Genomic DNA, 12,250 nt, shown 5'->3' on the forward strand with positions numbered 1-12,250 from the left:
AAACAATTTGAAAGAGGAGATAACTAATGTGAGGCAACAACATCTATTGCTACTGCTTGCCTGCCTCGTAACATACAGTATGTCCAGCACAGAAGAAATTGTGACTGGTGGCACAAACCTGATGCCTCTCCACACACAGAACAGGAAGAGAGTCATGCTGCTCTTCAACTACAGGAAATAACCTCAGTGCTGATGACGTTGGTCTCAAGGGAAAGCTCAGCAAGTTCTATAGATCTGAGGCATACTGTACACTCTGTAACTTCATGAACGCCAGCGCTGTGCAAGGCAGTGCAACATGTTGCAGCACAGACACACACGTTCACACACTTGCATATTCAGTCACATGTTTCTTTAGGGGCTGTTTTTGTGCCACACATTAAAAATAAGGATTGTGTTCATGACCAAATCACCAAAAACAAGTACAATATCTCCCGGTCTCTCTTTCCCCCAGCACCAGCTTACACACATGCACACAAATTAGATGAAAAGTTGTAAATCTGTAAAGCTGCCACTAGACGATATGTCTGTGCAGAGAGATTTCCCCCGCAACACGTCCAGCGGTTTGCCTAATTAGAGCTGAGTGTATCTGTGGGCAAGGGAGTCTGCGTCTCCACATGGAAGGGGGGATTTGGCCAGGAGCATTCATTCACTGGGCTGTCTGGTGGGGAACACAATGGAGAGGAGTGCAGATTGGATGTCTTGTTCCAAACTGTGCTGAGTGCTTTTCTCCAGCACAGGAAAGACATGAATAATGCCAGTTGAATATCCCATAGAGATGGATTTATTGGGACTATTGGTGTAGGAAAAATCCGGTTAGGGACTTAATCAAAACTGTGAGGCAGCAGGGAAAGACTAAGCTGAGCCTGAAGGCCAGGCCAAACTGATTCCAACCCTGCCTGTCCTGTCCTTTACCTGTCCTCTCTGTCCTCAGAGTGGGTCCTCAGTCATACTGTTCTTTGTCTAAACCATCAGATGAAAGGGTGTCCTCTCAGTCTGTGCTCAATGACACCCCCCCCCCCCCCCCCTTCCCCTTGTTTCTGTATCCGCCCTCCTGCAGAATATGTGAAAGTTTTATAAGTCTGTGGTCCTCACACTCCCAAACCCTCTCGTAAACTGTTAGCTATGATCTATTTCATTTGACTTTCAGTACGGATTTGTTATTTTAATAATGGAAAATGTTTAGAAATTTTGCATCTGCATCTGGATTTGAATGTGAGAAATAATCACAGGATACATGCATCAGATTTCTTTCTTTCAAGTAAGCGCAACATTCATTAGAAATTAGAGAAAATTTTCCCAAAGAAATCCTTAAAGTTACTGGATCCACAACAAAAACAAAAACTTTTTCTCTTTGGCTCACGGCCTAACATTCCAACAAATTCGAAATGTCTTTTGAGATTCGACAACCTTTTCAGATATCCCAACAAACAAACATAATGAATCTGCTGCAGCATATTCACTTCAGTGAAATGGATTCTCTTTTCTGAGAACGTGGCAACAGTTTACATGAAACTTTTCCCATTCACCCACACAGAAAACACACATGAATGTGTAATCAAACACAAAAATGCACACATACACACACACCACTCACACACATGAACACACAGGCTATCACCTCCCACCCACCAGCCTGGAAAATATTAACCTTTTCATCTCATGTCACCTTTTTGTCTAACTTTATGTATCATGCTTGTATGACTGCAGACACACGCCACACTGCACACATGCACACATTACATACTGGTCGTATGTGAACACAGACTCATGCAAAGTAAACATACAGACACACGAGAGGTTGCGGATATCTCCAAGGAACTTCAGAGAATTCAGGGAGTGGAGAGTCATTTGGTTAAAGAGGATCAAACTGCAGGAAATGAGAATCATTGACCCTCCCTTGTGACTGAATCTACAATCTGTGCCTGAAATCAGTTGGAGGAATAAAGAAAATAGAGAAAGTTAGCTGGAGAAGGAAATGTTTGAGCGCCTATAAATAGTAAGCCCATGTTTGAAATGATTCTGAAAGGCATGCAGTCATTTATTATTCAGGTTCATTTTGCTCTGTTTTTATCACATGGAATGAGAAAAAAAGACAGTTTTACACTTTACATGCTTGTTCGGAATCTGGACTTATTTTCTGACAATAGCAGATTTAAAACTACTTATAGGCTAAACTGTGTATTTATGGAAGTAATACACTGTCCTTTAGGTAAATAAGCTCTGATTTAGCCATGACAGTGTAACAGGCAGCATGGATTTTAGAAATGATACAAACTTAATGTTCTGCAGCATCAGCAAGAAACCAAATAAAGGGACACAGAATTGAAACTATAAACTGTCAGATCAAATATTAATATTATGATATTGCTGTATTCCAGTAAATCATCTGAAAATTGTATTGGTGATTTACAATCAGTTCGGCTTCTCATATGCAACACCAAGCAACCTAATTGTCTTAGATCAGCACCTATAAGCCATCTGCTTTGTGCACTGTTTGACTGTCCTCAGACAAAGGGGATTTTTTTTTTTTTAAAAAAGGGCCTCTCAAACACTCTGAGTCTTTATTAAAGATTTTTAGCACAACCAACAGTGAAGATGGGAGGCTGCGTTTTAGTGCAAGGCATTAACGAAAACAAACAGTACATTGTGAGCATAAAGAGAAGAAGCCTTTTGCATTGAAGAGGTGCACGAGGCCTCATTCATAATTCAGAGGCGTCGCAGCGATATGAGAGAGGAGGACGCATCTGTCTGCATTACGCTAGCGTTGCCTCTGCGTTGCATCACCCTCCCGGGTGGTTCGTTTTCGAGAGTTTAATACGCTCCCTATCAGTTTCGCTCTGGCTGTGGTCTAATTTCAGCCTCAGATAAGAGCCTTTATTTGTCACCCAGCTCCTTTTTCCCTGTCACACAGCCTAGAGTGCCTTCTCAGTCTAAAATCTTTGAAGGAGTGCTGACTGGATGAGCTCTGCTGTTTGTCTATATGTTACTTGTGACTATTCAGTGTTCAGTATCACAAGTGAGGATATTATGAACCCTCAATGCTAACTCGAAACCCATCCCCCACACACACATGTATTGCTGTCTCCCCACACAAAGAGAGGCGCATGTGCCTTATTACACACACACACACACACACACACTTACATACACGCACACACACAGCTGGCTGCTGGTCTGTCTGACCTAGTTTATTTCTGTAGGCTGCTCTAATGGAGGGAGCGAGCGTGGTGTATTATCTGACTGCATCTGATTTGCATTTCTGCCCTGTCACTGGCAGATGGCACCAGAGGTCGAGAGCAGAGCTTTTTGGAGGCCCTCTCACACACACCACACATACTGCACGTACTCACATGCACACACACGCACATGCACAGACGCTTCACACTCGTCATTTAAATACTTCAATTATCAAAAAAAGCTACTACTTGTTTGCTTCATCTCAAGTACAAATTAAAAAAAGTTTTGTATGTAATAAAGACATATGCAGGTGTGTGCTTGCAAACATACACACACACACACACAAATACGCTGTACATATCACACAGTACTCACTTGCAAGCATGCATGCAGAGGGGTGGAGAGCCTGGCGTTTCGAACTGTAGCATTTGGTTTACACCCTGTGCTCTCTTGCGCTGTTCATGCTTAATAGGAAGGAAGTGATGAATCACACTCACTTATTTGTAGTGGTGGTGAGTGTTCAAGCACAGATAGGCCCTCTCTCACTCTCTCCCTCTCTATCTCACGCACACACACACACACACACACACACATACACACATACACATGCACACTCTCTAGAAATCACAGAGGAAGTGAACAGACATGAAACCTCAGCACTTTGTCATTTTCTATCTGATGGAAGTCTATGTCATGGTTGAAATCATTCAGAAAGAACGTGATATTATGGCATATTGTGACACAGAGATGTGTGTGTGTTTACAGCTCCACCACTGCATTAGTACATGTAAGAGATGAGAGCTGATACTGTGCAGCTTCTCTCTGTATGTCATGCTTTTTATTAAATCTGATCAAATCTGGATTTGTGTTGTTGTAGAATGAATACAAGGTGGTTTTAAGGTATGTCCTCCTGTCCTGATTTATCTCACTTCTACTAGAGATCGCACAGAAACACCATCTCAACCAGCTGTTTGTGGCAATTTCACAGGTGGTGTGTGTGTGTTTGTCCTGACGTATGTGAATGCAATGACATTTATTTGAATATGTCAGCAGTTTTTAACATCTCAACTGGTTTCATGTCATGTGTGACCCATTTGAAAGATATTAAACGTGTAAATTTTAATATAGATGAGAGGGCAGGCACTGTTACAGTGAACACTGTAGGTATTCATGCACGCACACACACACACACACACAAGCTATCAGTCTTTATTTGGAGACAGGAAACATCAGGGTGTGCTCTCACCCTCATTCTCTCTTTACCTCTCTCTCTTTCTCACACACACACACACACTGCAACACGCTTACACGTAACCGTTATTTAAGGGTGTGGGGACATTTTCCATGTGGTTTGAGTGGTTAAGCTTTGCAATTATAAAGTGTAAAAAAAAATCTGCCAGATCTGCGCCATGTAAAGACACAAATGGCTGAAGTGGGGTAGCGGTGAGACCAATCAGTCGGAGGCTCATTGCAGTGTTGGGCAAAAATTGGCAAAAAAAAAAAAATATAGCCTTGTCACGCCATAGAAGAAGTTTTCCATGGATTTAGTGCTTGCAAGTTGAAGAGGCAGACTAAGATGTGATGACATTTTCATAGTTTTATTCTTTGAGTTCAAAATCAAGGGCTAAGTTCAAACAGAATGCTACTTGTGCTTAAAAAAAATCCCCCCTCCCTTCTTTTTCTGTCTTTAGCTTTCACAATTTTCTTCAACATGACCATCTCCTCTCTGACTCATCCTTCAGGTCCCAAGTGTATTGTGGCGAACCACTGTCGAATTCACTCTTCTTTTATATCCTTTTTCTCTCCTGTATCTCGCTTTCTCCCTCTTTCCATTTCTGTTTGCTCTGTGCCTGTCTCTCTTTAGCAAAGGTTAAGTTCTAGTTCAATGTAGATAGCTTTAAATAATGCATATTTCCAATTAAATATATATGAGCTAGCTTTTTAAAAAAATACTGTAAATTATACAGAGTATGCCAATCTTGTGAACTGAAATAGTTCAATATTTGGACAGATAGGTGGGAAATAACAGACTGGGGTAGAATTAAGTTCTTTCTGCATTGAATGTGGCCCTTCCAAGATTTTTATAAGCGATAGAGAAGACTAGTCATTAACTCACAGGGAGCTAATTGTGTGGTTGGTGCTCCAGTTTAAAAGCCTACTGAGCAAAAATCTGTGAGTGTTACCTCAGGGTGTCTCATCTACTTAATTCAGGTAATACAGGTCCACAAGGTCAGCAGCAGAGGAGTCTAGCATCTGTTGAACTTTTCTCTGTGATCTTCTGAATGAAAATGTTTGCTTTGAGATGATTCACATGTGCACTTGTGGCTTTTATTTTGCCATAAATCTTCACAGCATTACAGAAGTATCATCCTCACTTCAGGTGGTGTATGTGACAGTCCAGCAATTGTGTCATTTCTACCTCAAAACCTGTTGGCAAAACAGCAGTTTGGGCGTTTCATGTCTTGCTTAATAGTCTGAAATGGATGCAAGTGGAACTGACAAAAGCCTTTGTGTTTATCTGTTATTGTCTGTGGCTGTGAGCATGTGCTGTGGGCAGGCGGGTGTCCTCTCTGTGCTCTGTGTGTGTGCCTACATGTACAGTAGGTGTTTTTGGATGCTGTGGGTGTGTGCATGCCATAGATTTGGATAATGTGTGTGTGTGTGTGTGTGTGTTTGTGTGTGTGTGTGTGCGCTTGCTGTGTGTTCTCATTTGATGGCTGCTTGCTATCAGTGTTTGTTTGGGGTTAAAAGCCCCTGTCTCTGAGGGTGTTAGCGGGGGTCATCTAAACCGGATCTGCAGCAGAGTCGCTTGAGAGGCAGAAGCATAATCTGTAGCTGGCTTTGTGCTCCCAGATTAAAGTGATGATGTTTTAAACCTTTCTCACGGCTACAATATGCCTTCGATTCCCTCCCCGCTACTCAGTGTGTGTGTGTGACAGGAGATCCACGCAGCTGGGTTCAAGAAAAGGACACCTTCCTCTCTATTTATGAAACGGGGAGCTTTAGCACATTATCTGAGACGACGCACGCATGTTCTATTCATCTATTAATTTGCCATCAACGTGGTGTAGCTATAGCGTATCTTCTCCAGTGTTTGAGGGGAAACAGCTGCTAATCCTAATCCCCCCATCTCCCCCCACGGGATTCTGTCAAATCACAGGCCCTTTAAAAAGCTCTGGCTGGCTGGTTCCAGGGCTGGTTGAGTGGCTGGCTGACTGGCAGGCTCTAAATGAGGGGAAGGACCATGCTTACCCGCTCCTGTGACTGACATCCACTAGGCCTCCAGAAAGTATGTCACTTGTTTGTACAAGTATGTACATAGGCTGCACACACCAGAAATTTCCATTGCATGTTGCTTTTTCAGTGGTATTATCCAATATGGTGAAAATAGCTTTACCCATAAACATTTGCAGACATGTAGTTTATGTCAGAAGGTTCAAATAAATGCATACCATACTGTGAAATACAGTACATTTAATCTACCTTTTGGTTAACACAACAAGTGGTTTACTATCCAGAAACCTTTATTGCTCTAAAAGATTTTCAGAAAAACATTTGGGCGACTGTAGCTCAGGTGGTCTAGTGGGTCGACTGTTGGTTGGTGGTTTGATCCTCAACTCCATCTTCCAGATTTTTAAGGGAATAATTCGAGATTTGGGGAAATACACTTATTTGCCTTGTTAGCTTAGCTTAGCATAAAGACTGGAGGCAGGGGGAAACAGCTAGCATCTGTCCAAAGGTAAAAAAAAAAAAAAAAAAAAAAGAGAGAGAGATACCATGCTAACTAGTGAGCTGGAGAGGTGCAAGTAGGAAGACTTTTTTTTACCGTTGGACAGAGTCAGGCTAGTTTCTCTTTGTTTCCTGTTTTTATGCTAAGCTAACTAATTATCTGAAACTTCTGTCTCCACATTCTGGCACTGAGAGTAAAGGGGGGCGCCCGGCTGTGATTGCCTGATACAGGCATGCAGCATGCTCTCATGCACACCGTGAGTGACAGGCACACAGAGAGGGCCAGTAAAAACAGATATGTTTTGGCGGTCCACCAGCCCAAAAAACATATTTTTTGATGTTTCACTGGCCCACCGGGATTTGTCCCAGTATGCGCAATGGCCAATACACCACTAGCCGTAACCTACTGTTGCAGCTGTAAAATGGTGGATAAATTGATTTGAGTGTCACACAACCCCCACGAAATGACTCGCTTCAGAATTTGATCCATTTGGTCCTATAATATTCAGAGAGTCTAGAAGAGCCGCACGATTAACGGCCAAACAGCCAGTGCGGGAAGGTGGCACCCAACATGAGATTTAAAAACTCACATTAATTTATATATAAAAGTTCTGCACTGCAGGTTTAATTGACAAATATGATAGTGATATAAATCTTCTTATCTAACTCTTGACAAGAAAGCAAATAAACACACTATTCCTTCAAGTGTCCTTGAGAAAGACTCTCAACCCCAAACTGCTCCCTATGTTTGTGTATGCATGGGGAAAATGGAAGCAGCATCTAGCAAATTAATGTAATGTACTAAAACTAAACACAGTGGCCTGAATGAGAACAAGAGTGCAGAATCAACAGGTCCCTTCTTTAGCAGAGGAAAAAGAAAATATTCTAGGTCATAGTGGTTCCTCATTTCAGCATTATGGTAAACTAAAGGTTTTGGAATTTAGCTGACATCACTGTCAGGCTCTTTAAAGTGAGATGTATGTACAGTTTGAAAGAAGAACACATTCTTCCTCTTACAATTAAAAAGTGGAACTCAAAAGCAATAAAAATGCACATTTGCTCAATTCAGTACACTCAGGGGGTTTTGCTGCTGCAGTCTTGGCTGGTCTGGTATGACCACTATAGCAAAAGTTGTTTATTCAACATTGAGTTACGATCAAAAAGGTTGATTTTCGGTTAAGGTTAAAAATCCATTGTGGTCCAAGTAGTTTAAATGATTTTTTTATTGAATTAACATGATATTATGGTTAAATTTCACAACTGAAACAACATTTCAGACAACATTTCATCAATATTGTCTCAAGATCCTGTACATTTTTTAAAGTAGAGAACTGGGTGAGACCATTTTATGGTAGAGGTCTGTGGACGATGGATTGTGTTTTTTTTTAAATTATTATGTGCAGTTATTATGTGCAAATCTTCTTTAGGTATGTGTGTAATGTGTAATGACAAAAGCATCTAAAAGTCACCTTTGGAAAGAGACTGCAAGGAAGTTAGAGAGTGGATTGGTCCCCTGTGAAATGTTCCATAATTTTAAATTTAGCGGTTAACGTCCCTGCCATCAGCGCATCACTGTCTGTCATGTTGCTTCCAAAAGAAAGGGTAAGTTGAGAATTTCTTATTACTTTTATATTAGCAGATTCTGTGAAAAATAATTGCAGTGTTTTGTGTTAATTTTGTTAAGAGTACTTATGTGGGCGAAGAAAAAGTAATTAAGATACTTAAACAGGGCATCCACATCAAGTCTTTGGCGAGTCAATGTTAGCATTAGCATTAGCTAACATTGAATTATCAAACGTAATTTATTTAACTGACTACACTTACTTTACAGTTCAATATAGATGGTTTACCTTATTCAAAAGTTCCAAAATTCAGTTGTAGCCCATAGTTGCACACCTCAAATGTGATTACACCAAGACCCCATTTGTTTTTTGTATCTTTTGTGGTATAAGCAAGCCAAACAATGTTTTTGAGTACCTACAACAACTTGTCAAAGGTCTTAAGAATGCACTGGCTAATGGCATTATTCATAATGGCAAGCAATTTAAAGTACAGGTCTCTTCCTTTATTTGTGATGCTCCAGCTAGAGCTTTCATTGAGCAGATTAAGGCAAATAATGGATATTCAGAGTGTGACAAGTGTTTTCAGTGGGGGTGTGTGGAGGAAGAAAATGACATATCCTTGAACAAAGGTGACACTCAGGACAGACAGTTTCAATGATATAGTTGATGAGGAACATACTTTGGGAAGACAGTTTACTATCCCCTTTATCTGGGGTAGTAATGATGTTTTTTTATGTTCCCAATTGATTACATGTATCTCATTTGCCTCAGAATAACAAGGAAACTACTGAGTATGTGGTTAAAGGGCAAAAATCTGGTGACAAGTCCTCCTTCCCAAACTGTAGCAACCGTTTCAAGAAAACTGCTAACACTACATTCCTGCACGCCTTGTGAATTTAATCGTAAACCAAGGGGACTATCGAAGACAGATCATTGGAAAGCCACTGAGCTGCAATCCTTTGTGTTGTATTGGGGCCCTGTTGTTTTGAAGGATTGCCTTCCCAGTGAGATGTACGACAGCTTCATGTTGTTTTCTGTTAGCTTGTACCTGTTGCTGTCCCTGATATTTATGAGGAAATGTGCCTTTGCACACAAGCTGATGGTTTCTTTTGTTGAACACTTTGGACAGTTGTACAGAAGGGATGAGATTGTGTTTGATGTACACCAGCTTATTCATTTGGCTGAAGAATACAGGCAGTTTGGTCCATTAGATAATATCTCAGGATTCCCTTTTGAGAACTATCTTGGGCAAATTAAGCATCTTCTACGCAAGCCACGTCAGCCTCTTATGGCAGGTTGTCTGAAATTCCAGATGTTGGGGTACCATATCCAAGAAATGATCCAATGTTACACAACATCCACACTGATGGTCCTGTTCCCCCACAGGCCCACAGTTCATTTCTTCACAACAGTACAGGAGTGTCTCCACTATTCTGTTTACTTTGTCCACAAAGAAGCGATACAATTGTATTGAGGTGGGAGATAGATTTTATTATTATTATTTATTTTTACAGGGACAGTGCGCAATTAAAAGTAATTGCACCAGAGTAGCTGATTTACATCTGTTGTCTCTGGGTAGGTAGACAAATAACAACCACAGTACAACAATTAAACTACATAAAACAACACAATACATAAGCCATCAGTGTAAGATAATAAATATAATCAGTATGACACATACAATAAATACAAGGCAATCATTGGAGGTGACACCTTTGTGCTGACTTTAGCCAAAGCTTGAGGCTGGTTTTAAACACTGCAAAGCTAATATTCGTTAGTATGGAATTCCACTTCCCCACTACTTTGACCAAGAAAGCAGATTGACCAAAGGTTTTCTATCTGATCTGTGGTACCCAGTCACCCCTAGTAGATGCTCTAGTCCTACCGGCACTGCCACTGCCAGGATAGGCCAGGTATCCTCTATGAGGAGGGGTGCGAGATTATAAACAATTTTAAACATCAGAATAAAATTATCAAAATTGAGAATATTATATTTTTTAGAATATAACGATGATGATGATCCCTTGGCTTTTTATCTAGCACTTAGGATTTGTTTATAGAGTGAGTATTAAGCTTGAGGAGACGGAGACAACTGGTGCCTGATGCTCTTAAAATTATTCAAATAAAATTCAACATTGCTGATCACCCTACTAATTTTTTTTTTGAAGGACGGATTTGTATCAATTATAATGCCTAAATATTTAACATGTGTCACAGATTTAATGACTTCACCATTAATTAAAATATTAGGATTGACTGAATTATTGATCCTCGCTGTGAAATACATGCAAACTGTTCTGTTTACATTAAGGGTCAAACATGAATTCGCTAGCCATGCCGACACATTGCTCATTGCAGCTGTCAGTTTGGCTGCAGCATGTTCTTTAGATCTTGCACGGATCTGAAGAACATGCTGCAGTGGAGAATATAGTCCAATCAGAGGAAGATGTATATGAACAGCCATACTACATATTTCCCTGTGAGTCATCATACATTGGTACATACAGGTCAGTAGGTTGCAAGAGAATATAGGGATAGGTAAACTTTGCTATATCAAGCACAAATGTCTTCTCTATCCAGATGGAGATAGTGCCATGGATATACCCCTTTTTCATATGCAGTAAGTAGTCTATAGCCATGGGCAAAGGGTTGGGGGAGGGTGGCTTGGTGGGAGAGATCATAGTACATCATAAGTAATTCTTTTCATTTTCATCCATAGAAAATACATTGACCTTTCAAGATAGGAGGTGAGGTGGTGCTGTGGTCAGTTGTGCAGTTCCCAAATGTTGGCACAGCAGTAGTTCTAGAGAGCTGGCTTAAAGCAAAAGAAAAGACATTGTCATGGACCCCAAAAACATTAAAGTCTCAAAGGCCCTTTGAGATAGAATGAAACCAGATGATAAATGGATCTCATATGAGGATGTCCGCCTCCTAATTACATGTGGTGGGTAATCAGTGCAACACACATGTACATGCATGTACTTAAATTATATTTGTAACTAAGTATATAAAAGTTTTACAAACAAATGCCTTAACACTATACCTGTTATGTTATATTAAGTAAGTGGTGTTATTTTCCCTCCGCTCTCTCCGAGAGACCTTTGGCGAGGCTAAACGACAATGTGTGCAACCTCTGAGATAGAATCTGAGGACGAGGGCTAATAAACTTAGTCTGAAATAACTACATTTTCTGTTTATTTTATTCTTTAGGCCAAATCCCCTGTTTTTGCAGTCAGACTCAGATGAGCCATCAAATGGTGATGTTAAAATAAATAAAAGGCTTGCCAAACCGCCTGATGTGGGTTTCCCAGGTACATATATCACAATGACAAAATGGCATGGCAATAATTCTTTTATACAGTTTTAACAGTTTAATAGGTTACCAAATATGCCATTGTGTCACTCTGATATATGTAGTCAAAGAATAGTTAAGCAGTTCTCAAATTTGCAGCTTAGGTTCGGTCTTTTTCTGCAAATATATTCCTATAACGAGCTGATTATAATGGCGAATGCTACCAAACTATACTGAAATATCATTATAGCTTTTTTTTTTTCAACAGGTATATCGGGATCCAGTGCAGAGCAATACAACCCCCTTTGTCACCCACAACAAGCACTAATAACCACAATTTACTAATAAAATGCATGTAAAATAAAATTGTTTGTGCAAACAAATCAAAACAAACTGGTCTTATGCTTTTTGTGTACAACTTTCCCTAACTCTAGACTTCTTAAGAGGGAAATGTATGATCATACTGTATGCAGTAATTCAATTTGGACGT

The sequence above is a fragment of the Thunnus maccoyii genome, chromosome 14 (genome assembly GCF_910596095.1).
Source record: "Thunnus maccoyii chromosome 14, fThuMac1.1, whole genome shotgun sequence".
Lineage (NCBI taxonomy): Eukaryota > Metazoa > Chordata > Actinopteri > Scombriformes > Scombridae > Thunnus > Thunnus maccoyii.